Source organism: Chamaea fasciata, unplaced genomic scaffold (genome assembly GCF_029207755.1).
Source record: "Chamaea fasciata isolate MVZ Bird 193981 ecotype frontalis unplaced genomic scaffold, bChaFas1.0.hap1 SCAF_5, whole genome shotgun sequence".
Taxonomy (NCBI): domain Eukaryota; kingdom Metazoa; phylum Chordata; class Aves; order Passeriformes; family Sylviidae; genus Chamaea; species Chamaea fasciata.
Window position 1 is genome coordinate 24,219,425 of NW_027094090.1, and position 14,552 is coordinate 24,233,976.

Here is a 14,552-nt window from a genome sequence, read left to right on the forward strand (position 1 = left end):
CTTTACTTTTTGTGTACTGTTTTGTTTTGCCAGTGAAGGTAATCTGCAAGGGCAGATGAATTACAGAATGTGATTGTGATTCCCTCTCTGAACAGGTCCAGTGTTCTAGCAGGCTGTAACAGCCCTTGCCTGGAGTCATAACCTAAAAGGGAAAGCAGCACAGAACAATTTGAGAGTTATATTCCTGCTGAGCTGTACTGATAGGCAGATAAGCTGCTGCATTATGCACATGTCCCTTAAAAGATTAAATAATTAAGCAACAGGTGGACATCCCTTCCATAGAGTTTAAGATCATTAGCAAAACTACTTGGAAGCATTACAAGACTTGCAATTATTCTTATTAGATTTAATAGTACCACAGGATAATGTGGGCAGGCAGCATCTTTTCTGATTCAGTTTGAGTGATGAGCTTCATGCTGTGTAATTGGAAGTCAAGTCATAGCACCACTAGACATTATTGTTTTCCACACTGAAATATTGTCCCACGGCACTGTGCATAAATGACATCATAGCGATTGGAAGCCTTTGTTCTCCCTGCCTTTCAACAAGCCTCCCCAACAATTCATTTAAAAGGTAAATAAATCAGTAAAGTGAAAAAGCAGTTGAGTAGACATTCCTCACTTCCTCGGTAATGTCATCAGGCAAATACACTGTTATGGCTTTTCTACACAAGGGATAAAAAGACAGGTAATTGTAAAGACTACCTATATAAAAGATTACCCCATCACTTCTTTAAAGACAACTCAGACCATAATGAAATAATTGCACTTTATCTCCAAATTTATAATATTCTATGCAGTGCCCTAGAAATAATACTGTTATTATATCAAATTAGATGATATGAAGGGAACTTTTTTTCCTACCTGTATTCTCTTCACATTTGGCCAGAACTTGGCTGAGATCCACCTTTATTGCACAGCAAAGGAAGAGCTGTTGTGTCTCCAATTGTTTGCTCAAACCTCTGCGAACTCCTTCTGGCCGCCTGGAAAGCTCAGCCACATGTGAGTGAGAGAGGCACATCAGCGTTCTCTCCCTTTGAAAAGGTCTAACTCTCATTAAATTTGGAACCCAGATAAGCATAGGAGAGGATGGAAGAGTAAGATGAAAGCATGAGCAATGTTCTACTTCATATACCAGTCTGTGTACTGACAGGCTGTTTGTGTAGCAGCTGATAATGGTCCCTTCACTGTCACCAGTGCATCGAACTAACAAAGGGTCTTTGCTCTTCTTTTTATTTAAATACCTAATTTCACCCATCCCTGAAAGTCATTATTATTAGGAGACAGTGAAGATGTGCCCCTCAACATACTGGAAAAATTTACTTCAATGGAAATTAATGATGACTTTCTAGCATTAATTCTTAATTTCATGGTGTTCCATTACTGAAGAAGTCAAGGTGCTTACACTAGAAAATTAAGAGGACAATATCCAGGTTAACTCAGAGCAAGTATGGTCCAGCACAGTGCCTGTCTTTTGACTTCTCTGAAACAATTCCTTGGTGTCTGCTAAAACTTCTTATAAAGACATTTTAGTACACATGCCCTAGGGCTCCAAAGTTATTGGTGGCTATCTCTGACTTTCCAGTTGCTCTCCCTCTCTAGGAGTTCACTCTGATTGGAACCTTGTTTTACAATTAACCTTTATTCATCACTTAAAACAACAAAATACTAGCAGGTATTTCTATTCTTCAGTTTTCCCTCAGATTAAGGACTTCCTTAGTTTAGATCCCTCTTCTTTTTCTAAAATGTGGCTTCACCTTTATTCAGTCCATTCACTTTCTTCTACATTGTTCTCACTAATCTTCCTCTGAAGCAACCTCTTTAATATCTACCTTGTATTTCTGGTGATTTTATGATCAGCCAGATGAAATGATCAAAACTCTTGGGAAAAATATCCTTTTTTTCCATTGTCCGTTTCAGATTTGAAAATCTGTCTTGACAGGCGACCGTTTCTTTCACTCAATGATATCACATTGGAATGGATCACCACAGAAGTTCAGAGAGCAGATATTTTCATTTCCATACAGGACACAGGACTTTTCCCATTATGCCATGTGACAGGGAAGCACAGGAGGCTGAGTAGTCCCACATTCAAAGTGCATTTAGGGTTTAACCCAGATAAACACAGAGGAACCACACAAATGTCTCCAGAGAATCACATAAGGTTTACAATACTTGCTTTGTGACAGTAGAGCTGCAATAAATATAGAAGGGTGAGTGACTGTAATTCCAACATGAAAAGCTTTATATTCTTCAATTCCACCCATGTGTAGTTACAATGCGTTAACATTGGTAAGGCATTTTAAGTGATGGGATTCCTTACTACCTTATTAGCAGAGGCATTGGTAGCCGCTTTCCCTCTTTGTTGCACTCACAGACTTTGTGCCTCTCTTCAGCTGATTAGCATTTTGAATTTTGCCACAAGATTATCCTGTTCCTATAGTGATCTGGGCACTATTAGTGTAGGTTCCTTCCTATCAGTCATGGTGTCACATTACATCAGTGAGTGCATTATTTTCAACAACATTTCTTTCATTCCCGCATCATCTAGGTCGTTTTATGTATACGCAGCCAATGAGACCAACAAGTTTCTAAAATGGCCAGAATATTTAGAACAGTCTGACAAACTGTACTGTGTTCCTGCTTATTAATGTGCCATTATATTGGGAAAGCAGAGCATAAGTAAACACTAATTAGGAAAATAGGTGGCAAAGCAAGACAATTTCAGTACAGCACTCAGCTACAAAAATCTAGGGGATACAGAAGTTAAAAAGTCAGAGTTTGCTAGTTTTATGAAAACACAAGTATAGGATCCCAAAAACTAAACCAGGGGCTTAACAAGAAAAAGAAGGGGAAAAAATAAGGTTAAGTAAGCCTTTAGAAAATCCATTATTTCTGTTTCTCTTTATTTAAGGTCCTAGCTATTATTTACCCTAACACGTGTATAGCACAGGGCAGATCTCATGTTCTGATCTACCTTTTAAGTAGGCAGCTGTAAATCAGACAAATGACCTTTTCTAATTCTATGGACTGCAAATACTTCACAATTGTCTACACCAATCTGTCTTTTTAGCCTTCAGTAGGCACTATAATGATTTTTTTGTTCTCTTGGATCTTGGATTATGAGTGCATATAATGAAGGAGGCCTCTGTTTCCAAACAAGAAGGGAATTCAAGAAAAATTTGTCATTGAATGGGACAGCTAGTAAATGAAAACAAAACTTTCCCCTGAAATTATTCACTGTTCCTCCAGTACAAATAATACAAAATGCACTGATGTAGCTTAGTTATGACTGAGCCTGAAAACACGGATGTTGTTCAGACAGTATATTTAATTATGTGTGACTTCCTCTGCTTTTAAATCATGTTTTCAATAAAAGCATTGGAATTCTAGATTATCTTGAGTTAAGTGTTTTCAAAGGAAATTAAAGCAAGTAGAAAATGCTTCCATGACAATGGAAGACAACTAGAAAAAGGCAAAGTTTTGTAATGATGGTGGGCAAATATGAACGCGAGTGAATTTTTTTTTATGGTCTCTGTGCTCTATTTTTCAGTAACATCAATTTGGGGGGGGGGGGGGTTTGGGGGGGTTATGAGTTTGCAGGGACAGAAATTGAAGTAAAGCCACTGAATGTCATGATTCTTTTACTTCAGTTAATAAAACCTGGAATAAACTTGAAATCTCACAGAAGGTTGATTTTGAACCTGAGCCCATCTCTACCCCTGCCACTAATGCTCCTGACTGTTTCATTAAAGGTGCATCCTTTAGAAACACATTAAAGGACTTTACAAGGCCTCATCTCAAAGCAGCATTTCTGATGAGAAGAAAAATATTTGTTACAAGATTTTCAGGGCAGGTAGGAATTATTCACATTTGTGTTCCTCTCAGCTCTCAGAACACATGATACCTTTCCTGTTGTAATGTTGCTGCTAAGCTGTGCAAGAATGTTTCTTTTCTGTTAAATAACAGTTTAACCTTCAGTAAAACTGTAAGAAAAAGTGAACTAGAGGGAACAAGTGGTTTGAGCTCTTATTTCCCAGTACAATGGAACACTGAATTGAAATGTTTGATAGCTCTTTTATTGGGTTGTTTTTGTTTTGTTTTGGTTTGATTTGTTTTCATTCTGTTTGGTTTTCCAGTAGGTCACTGGGTTCTGGGCTTATGAACACTGCAGGTCAGCAGACCTGCAGCTGGCATGCAATGGCAGTTCATTCATTTGGTTGTTCATTTTGTACAACACCCAAGAGTCTGGTCTCTGCTAAATGCAAAATTTGATTACATTGCCTCCTACAAACTTCAAGGATACAGAAGGTGGTATCTCTCTACACTTAGAACAGTCTGTGTTCAGGTTCTCTGATCAACAAAATGGGACTGAGGCTTCAAATCTTAAAAAGCCCTGCCCCTGCTCTCTCTGTCACAAAATAACCAAGTTCATAAATGTAAATTCCTAACCCAAGGTGATTTTGCTGCTGGATTTGGGCACCTCCAAAGCCAGCTTCTAGCTTCCTGAGAAATCAGGCAACAGATTTCTTTACAAATCTGGGTCTGAGAGAAAGCATTGCTGAAGACAACTGAAATAAGCATAATGGTATCACAGACAGACACCGAAGTGGAAATGAGAGGATGATTTTAGTTAACATATGTAACTAAATACCATAGCTGACTAATGAAAAGTTCTGATCAAAGCATCATAAAACAAATACAAGGTATTTCTAACAAAAAATAAGGAAGTAAACAAGACATACAACAGGAAATAACTTCAGGCCCATTTCACTGCATCAAATGGTGCAAAGTAATTCAAAGTAATGCCCCAAAATATAAGAAAAATAGAGAAAATCAATACACATAAATACCATGTTCATTTATCTAATGTTTCAAATCTGAAGAGCGAGAGAAAAGACAAACACACTGATCGAACACGTATGAGGAAAGAAGAGGAGGTTTTTACAAAGATTCATAAGATTGCAACTTGTAGTCAGAAATCAGTATTACAAATAAGACAGGATGTGAGTCACACTTATTTGTAGGTTGCTGTGTGAATTCTGTCATATAAACAAATTGCATTGGTTGGGCTCTAGTACAGACGCATATCCTAAGCCCACCTGAAATTTGTGGTTGCTATCATGCAGTACATCTTGGCTCCTCAGAACTTGGCTGACAGCAAATCCACCCGCTTTGGAAGGGCTATCAAAGGAAAATTTCTGCTGAAGAAAAGATACTCCTAAGTCTGTTTGAACAATAGGATGTTAGCAATATATGCATTTACATTCACTATAAAATTACAGTATGTTAGTTTTATTTTTTAGGAACACTAATTTAATTTCTTCATTTCTCTGCCTTCAGTATCTCCTTGAGGAACAATCTTTTAATTTTAAAAATAATTGATTTCACTAGCATAGCACTTCATTAAGAAGTACACATACTATTAGTAATATGCAATGCTTGAAAAACAGGGCTCAGAAAATGTTTCTAGATTTCAAAGAACATTTATCACTGTGAATGGCCAAAGGATAGTAATTTTGTCTCAGTTGTGTACCTATCAACATTGTGAATGAAATTACTGCTCCTCATACTTTTCCAGCTGAAAGCAGTGAAAAGAAAAAGTCAGTGGCCTCAACAAGTGGGCAGTGATGTTTTAGAGCTGAGAACAGTTATGGAGGTAGCTGTGAAATTTTCATGCCTTCTACCCTCATTTGATTGAAATTGAATGTCTGGAGTTCTTCACTGGAAGAAGACAGGTTCAGTCATTTTCCAATTTCATAATTTTTGTTGTCTACCTGGTAAGTTTGCTGGCTAGTATGCTCTATGGGTATTTGAAGCAGCACATTACCAGTCTGACTAGTGTTCCAATTTCTGAAGCATCCCATAGCAAATTTTCCAACGTCAATATTCATGGCAGTTTTCTGCCACATATCTATCTAAAAAGACACAGCTCAGGAAACAGAGTGGGCATTTTTATCCTCTAACATGCTGCATCTACAGGTGACATAAGCCATAGTCTTTCTGTTCCCCTTTGCTACATTTCATGCTCCTTCTGCACAAATATCAGTGTATCTAAGATGTGGGAGAAGGCATCCTTGTCTGAACAAAAATTTTCAGTCACACAACCTCTTATTAGCGTTTCTTTGAGCCTCTCCACCCACAGTCTCATTTTCTTTCTTCAACTGGAAAATAACTAGCACTCTTTTTATTTGCACTAATTGATAAAAGTTCAATAATTTCTTTCTCCATTTTTCTTATTACTCAGTTCATATCCTGAGACAGTAATTTATTTTCTTGGACTTTGGTTACAGTTTGTCACTGTCACTTCACAGGAGTTTCAAATATGCTGAGATTTGTTTTCACCTTCGGTAATGACTTGCCTTAGTGTGACTTCCATTTTCCTTTGCAGTAACCAGAGTAACTTCTAGGCTACTCTGTTTAATTTAATGGGGTATAACCATTCTTAGTATTCATCCCCTTAAAAGAGGAATGTACCATAAATACATCCCATTATGCTTGTGATGACTAGCTAGATGAGCAATGCTAGAGAAGGAAGAGCGGCTCTCCTTTCCCACAAATACAAGCCAATGTCATCAATGATATGCAGAAACATCTCATGATAGACACTACCAGACTAAAATTTGCCTCTTTCACAAGATTTAATTTCTTGGGTTGTTTGTTTCTATTTCTCTGTTGCCACATGCAGCTGCTATTACATATTTTATTTTACTGCTTTCATGTTCTAAGGCTTTCTTTTTTTGCTCAACTACTGACTTCAACTACTCAAAATAAAGGATTGGTAAAGATCAGTTAAGAGCTAGGCACCTTAATCAGGGAAACAAATGAAGTAATATTATATTCTAGTTCAGAACCTTTAAACAGCTTACTGTGACTATATTGCTGTTCAAATCCCTTTGCTGCAGTTGCAGAACAGATTCACAACAAAAACCAAATATTAGACTACTTGGCACAGTCAGTCACCTTTGAACAATTCATCAAATTCTGAATTTTCTGCAGATTAATAATGCTTGTCCATCAGAATGAAAAGTTACTTATCCTATGATGTATCTAATGGCATATTTTCAGGATCTTCCACAGAAAAGGCCCATGGCAATAATTAATACCTAATGCTATACACAACACAGCTTTGGGCGTTGCCTAGCAACCAGCATCCTGTAGGCTTCCTAAGGGGCCTCAGATAAAGACAGGGGAGCAATCCTTTCACACTGCCAGGAGCGAGAAGCAGCTTTGTTCTAGGCTGCTGCTCTGCTCTGGTTGTTTCTAGAGTGATCTCTGAGAACAAAACTCCATTAAGAGGTCATGTTTCTGAAAAGCCTTTTCACAGGATAAACAGAAGCTAAATGCACATGCTCATTTTTCTCTTTTCTTTCTTTTTTTTTTTTTTTTTTCTTAATACTCTGGGATACCTTTTACCTTCAGAAATACTACCAATGTTCTCTTGGTTATCTGCTAATAACGATTTGTTTTCAAAAGAAGTGTTTGTGGGGGCTCATTTCTACTTCTAATAGAATAGTTTTCCATCTGTGACAGGATGTTGTGCTGATGTTTTCGCAACCAAATGTTTTTTCAGCAAACTATCCGTTAAATTTAAAAAAGGACTGGTGTTTTTACACAAATACTGCTGGATCTCAAAGGCATCTACAGTACAGAGTAGCACAAACTTCACTGAAATGAAGCCTTCCTCAGCTGTGAAAGCATTCTTTTTTGACAGTGCAATATTTTGAAGAACCAGTTCATTTCCAGTTCAAAATCTTTATCTTGGCACTGGAACATCTAAATCTCATTTCATTAAATGTATGTATTTACTCAAATATTCACTTCAATAAGAGAAGGAGGCTGGTAACCAGTATTCCAAGATTTCCCTTCTCAGCTAGAGTTTCCAAACTCTTCTGTGTTCCTTACAAAGTCATTGATCTTCCCTTCATATTTGCATTTGCATTAAAATAACAGCCCAAATATGATCAGAAAGATATTGTGGTTATTTGTTAGCCCTTTAGAAAAAGTCACCAGCATCAGGACATATTTAATTTTTTCATAAATTTTGCAGAATTTATATAGTTTCATGCTAACACATTCAGTATTATTTGAATGGGGAAAAAATTGCAACAAAATTCTGATGGAAAGTGATCATTTTATTTACAGGACTTCATAACGTGTTCTAGAATCTGGAAGATGTTAGACTAACTGATTGGCAATCCAGTACTAGGTTTCTATGAATCATATTTTGTAGCTGTTTTAAAATAACAAAGATCGAATATTATGTAAATATTTCTCACTCCAAATCCACTGACTTTCTTTTCTTTTTTCCTGCCTTTGTCCTGCAGCAGGATTATTCAGCCTCCCAAGATATTTTGTAAAGATATAATCATACAGATTTCTGGCTGCAGTAGATCTTCTGTAGAGCTTTGGCTCTGAATTCATGCTCAGTCTTAAAATCTCAGAGGAAACTGCCAAGGCACAGAAGGCAAGAGAGTCCCCATCATCTATTGATGAAACTCGGGAGCTGATGAAACTCAGGAGCCTAAAAACTCTTTTTATTTTTGCCACAAAGCTAGTTCATGCTCATTTTTTAAAATTTCTTTCCCACTAAATTCCCAGTAAGGTAGGCAAATGACACACTGGGGATCAATCCCATACAATCTAGTGACATCTCAGTCTCGAGGGATATGCTGAGCAAAATTCTAATGAAAGATAATCTTACGGATATCCAGAATTTAAACATTAGAGCAAAGGTAGAATCCCTAATCCCTATCTTAAGAGATTTCAGTGCAGTTGCACATTGAAAGATGCTTGACAGGAAAGACTAGTCAGGGTTATCTCTCTCCTACTCATTGCTTTTCCTCTCTCTGCCTCATTTACATCTAAATAAATGAATATTGCACACATTCAGGGTGCCACATGAATTTTAATTCTGCCTTTTTTAGTTATGATTTCACAGTCAGTCTGTCTTACTGATTTTTTTCCCCCAATTAAAACATTCATCAGGCCTTCTGTTACCCATAAGCTTGAACCATAGACTTGCACATGAGTTGCCCACCTTTAGTTCAGGTCACTATGAATCTTGGCAATATGATCACATTAATTCAGTTTATGGAACACACACACACAGAGATCTCTTGTTTTTCACAAGATTTTTTTTCAACTTCGAAAGTATATATAAAGTTACATTGCAAAGGTTGAGTTACATCAGTGAGTAAGTGCATCACTTTCCTATAGACAAGCAAATTTGTTCCTTTATTCTAGCAAATGCTTGTTTTCCAGATGGGAGTTAACTCCTCAGTACAAGTACAATAATTTCTGTTCTGTGTCATCAGCACAGGAGCCAGTTCTCCTGGGCTGTGGTTCTACAGTTCAGTGATAGAGCTAACAACCTATTGAAGCAGTTTTGTTTCATTAGCAAGGGAATTTTGCCCTGGTGGTGTGCTTCATTAGCAAGGGAATTTTTCCCTAGTGGAGCATTTCAATGCGAAAAACATTTCATTACCAAGCCTCTATGTGGATGTTCTGTCTAAGTGCTAAGGTAGTTACCACGTTTCTGAGACTCATCCTTCTTGGCAATGAGCTGATTAACCTCCCTTGCAGTTTTATTTCTACAGTTACAGAGTAAAGGTCCTCTTGAAGCTGTTTCATGTGCTGAAATCCTGTACACAGTGCTGTGCTCACAGTGAGATCTCAGAACAATAGCAGGGTTTTGCAGGGAGGACAGCCTCCACTATGTGCACCATCATTCCAATTCCAGGTGAGTTTTTTCGAGGATACAGTGGTCCATTTTGCAGTGATATAGCTTCATCTTTACAGGGGGGCATCTAGTGATCCAATTTTGTTCATAGGATGTCAGTAGCATAAGGCAATTTCAAAATTAACCTTTTGTATAATGAAAATGAACAAAAGCTGAAACAGCAGGCTTAGCAATCAATGGATTATTTTTAAAAAGATGAGGACAAAAAGAAAATTAAAAAAAAAAAAAGAGATTCTGCAATAAAGTGAATTCACAGTCACTGAAAAAAATTAATTTCATGGTGTGGTGATTCGTGGGCAAAGAGTTAAATTCCAAAATGAGGTAGTGCACTTCCCAGCACTGCAGATCGCTGCATAAGTCCTGCCAGTAAAGGAACAGATTCTTCCACGTCTGGCAGTTGCAGCATGAATTCTCCTGCCACTCCAGCCAATATGATCACAGCAGCAAGCGTTTCTCCTATGTCCAGAAAAAAAAGTGGGGTTTTTGCTTAGAACTGCTGATGCCTGCAGAAGTATATTAGTCATCATGCCTTCTTAGGGAAACTGGTTCTGAGAATTCCTGATTCCTGCACCTTTATTGCTTCAGTTAGAAAACTTTTATGGATTTACTTCACATTCCTAACTGGGACCCACCAGTAAGAGAAGATGACTAAAAGAGAGAAATAGGATACACATTTTACCTTTTCTGAATATTTTCATACATTTTCAGTTTGATAATTTTAACTGTTCTATACTTTCCTGGTATTTAGAAAGCTGTACACACTCCTTTTTTGTCTTGACAACAAATGAGTTATCATTTTCTCCTTCCTCATAGAAAAGCTGATGTATTTCAACTCCAAGAAGATCAGTGTGTGATCTTTTTTGCATAACACAGACTTCAAGACTTCTCTAAAATAAATGTTTCAAATTCATAAGCTGTACCCATTTTTAGTTTACAGATTCCATTCTGGGCTCAGATGTCTAAAACTTAGGCACAGCAAACACTCAAATTTTAGATTCCAGTTGGAGTGAGCTTCTTCTCATGTTAAAAGGATGTCTCATTTAGAATCCTCCTGCTCAAGGTTAACTTTTTGAATTGTCACCCATAATTTTTAGACGTTTACAGGATGTTACAGTATTGGCAAAATGATGTCATTCAAAGCAAAGCCTCGGTGATAGCAGCTGTCTGTTCCTTTGTAGAAGATACTTGAGGATATTGCCATTTTGTTCTTTAGTATGATGTTTGCAGCAGCACTAAATACTTCATTTTATGTTTTAAACATTAAAACATAGCACATAAACATTCAAATAACCTTTCCTGAGATGTCAGTAATGCTGACACACAGAACATACTATTTTGATAGCTTTTTTCCCTTTTTTTTGTGCACTTGTCCCTTTCTTAGCAGATTATAGACAGTTTTCAACACTCAGTCATGTGAATCACATCAACTAGCTTATAGTAATATTCAACCCTGTTGAATTTATGCTCACAAATCAACCACTCCAACACTTTCTTTATTAATTGTACTCCTTTGCATAGTCAATTACAGCATCTCTTCTTTGAATGCCTACTGGAGATTCTATTTTGTTCTCAATGCTTTGACTTTGCCTCCTTTTTACCTTTCTTTTTAATGTTTCTTTAAGATCCTCAGAAGCAGCCAACATGCCCTCTAGACTATTGTCTCTTTTGCTATTGAATTTCACCTGGACAGTGGTGTGCTACCTTCCAGAGAAAGCAACCCCTTCTTCACAAAACCCAAGTCAATGGTTCAGAGTTATCAGTGTGCTCTCAATTGCATATAGGTCTCCAAAACCAAAGTTTCCTGAAGAGGTAATCAGTGCAGTATTTGAATTATGTTGTTTGGCTTAACTTGATGAGTCCTAGATGAGGATGACAGAAGAAATGATTGAAGTTTTCACTGGGATGACCTTTGGAAAGATTTTGATCTTACAGTGATTAATAACTTTTTATTAGAAATCTAATATTCTGCAAAAATTTATCTTGGGACTTCAACATCACCTTGCTTTAAATTCAGATACAGACTGCTTGTTTGTTCACTTGCTCTTAAAGACAAAACATTACTTTACACTTGTTTGGGTTTTGTTTGTTTGTTTGTTTTAAAGGCAAATGAAATACTATTTTACACTTGTTTGTTTGTTTTCCCAGGCAAATCGTTAGTTGCAAGGCAGGAAAGCCATTGTACAGCTGAGATACAAAATTTGCTTCCCTGTCAATATAAAACCAATTTTCTGTCACTGCAGTTGTGTGCTGCAGGAGGGAATAAGCATCATTCAGTTCAGCAGCTGCATCCTGTAAGGAGTGGACACATTCCACTGCTTTGTGCCAGCTCTCTAATCACAGGAAAGAAATACACTTAAAGCCTGCTCTAGGCTTGGGCTTCTCTTTAAGTTACTCAGGCCAAATAAAACTGGAAAAGCAGAAAAATAGTTGATTGCATTCAGTTTGCCAGCTACATGCTAACAGTAAAACAGTGAGCACCTTCCTCTGAAAGAAGCAACTCCTTTCCCTTACTGTAGTGATAAAATTGTAAAAGCAATTTCTCCTGCTAGAACGGCTCTGCCTTAGACATGCATTAAAGGGCTGTTTTGCCCTGTATAATGAAGGCATAGAAATGACCGTGCGCTGTGACAGCAGTCGCAAAGTCATGCTGTCCCTCACTTTGAAGTCATTCATAATGTGTGTAGAGATGCTGTTTTACTGTGGTGTAGGGCCACTGAGAGAGGACATCAGTAGCATAAGACAACCAGAGAATAACTAAGACCTTATCCAGTGATGCAGTAGTAACAATCAAGGAAAAAAGCATCTACTTTGAAAATGATTCCCAGTGTGAAGGTGTTCTTCATGCTGCAAAACCTCAAAGACATTTGGACCACACCACCATCACTGATGACACAGTGGTTGCTGTGCAGCACAGGAATCTACTCCCAGTAGTGACTGGCAGTATCTAATATGGATTTTAGTGCTCTCATGCCAACCATAAGCCTTGCTGCTGCCATCAGGGGAAAGAGTGAAGAAACACAACCATGCACCATGGTCTCATACAATTACGAACATCAGTAATATTTTCAAAATGTTCTGACAATTCATTTCATGACATAAAGAAGAAATACAGATCACTCCTCCTTCAAAAGCATGGCTGTCATCTTTTTGACCATAACAGCAGGTCAAACTGCTTCCAGCATTTGGATGATGTGCTGGATATTAGTTGTCTGGAGATAGGCTTTTAACTGAAGTGTTGCTGGTCCATCTATTCTATTAATTTTTTGCTGGCTGAGATTGAGCACTCCCATCTCTCTCAGAAATCACTCCAGATTTATCTTCAGATGAGGAAAGAGAGATCAGTTCTCATGTTTGAAATGGAAAACTATGACTAATATAGTATTCATTGTTATTTTGATAAATGTACACTTGGTAATTGATAAAATATCAGCTAAACCTGTTTGTGATCTCAGCAGAGCAAGAGATAAATGGTGCAGTCTTTGCTACATCGTTGCTCTGACATATATGGTGTTAAAAACCAGTATTTACACAATATGTTGTGTTCATGCTTTGCACCATCTCAGAGAGATATAACTAACTGTGAGGGACAGCAGATGATTCTAACACAACAGAGAAATACCGTCAATGATAATGGTAGATAGGAATCAGTTAAGAGCAAAGATCTCCTCAAGCAATTTTAAAAACTTCAGTATTTTAACCCATTTTAGAGAGGAGTATGACAGAATTCATAGGAAACAAATTACTTCTGTTGCATTTCTTGAAGGCAAAGCACAAAATATTCTTCCAAATTTATAGAAATAATAATTATGAGTAATGTATGTTACTTTGCTGTCAATAAAGGCAAGTAACAATGTGTCCTAAACAAGTTAAATGGTATTAGAGTGCTGAGAACCGAGAAAAACAAGTTGTTTTAGGCTACGTGTCATCAATGTAGTTTCTTAGCTTCAGTGGTAGAAGGGATGTGAGCACACACTATAGTTATAAAAAATTTAAAACTTGAGTAGGAGGAGAGCTCGTTTTTAAGGAGAAATAAAAAACAAACCCTAAACCAGAAAACGTCTGTTTAACTGCATTTTATGTGCCCTGTAATGGATCCCATACACCACCTTCTTCTTGCTCTGTTCAGTGTGCATTTACCTTACAACTGGAGTTTATTCTACTAATCACAGTTCCCCTTCTGGTAATGTAAAGCGGAAAAAAGTTCATGTATGGTTGTACTTCAATCCTTAGGTACAGCATGCTTAGAAGAACGTTTGCTGGTTTTGACCAAGGCATTGGCCCATTTCTGGTCCTGGAGAGAAGGGATTTAGTTCAGCAGACTTGAGGCAGCCCTGTGAAAGCTGGAGCCCGGCAAGGCTCAAAGGAGCCTGCTGTTGGTGGAAGTTCTATGTGGCTGCAGATTAAACAGTGTTGTAAATTCAGCTTACCATAGATAAACTGGTTCCACAGGGCAGTACATTTAGATTAAGATTTGGTTTTGGTGTAGGTTCCCATTGCTGGGGCAAAGCAGTACAGCAAGACCGTGAGGAACATCCCTTGGAGAGGGGCAGTGCGGGCTGCTCCTGGGTGGGGAGCATTGAGCCTTTTTGGTAATGGGTTCAGGCTCAGCTGCCAAAACTTCCCTCCGGAAGGAATCTTGAACAGGATTTGGCTTCAGTACCCACCTGGAACGGCAAAGGACAGCCCCAGGTTAGGATGGGCTCCAGCACCGGGTCTGAGAGGTGCCAAAACACTGGGCCTGGCTGTGTCCACCCTCACACAGGGTCTGAAAACATGCCTTGAAAATAAGCCAGTCAAGTAACGGCTCGCAG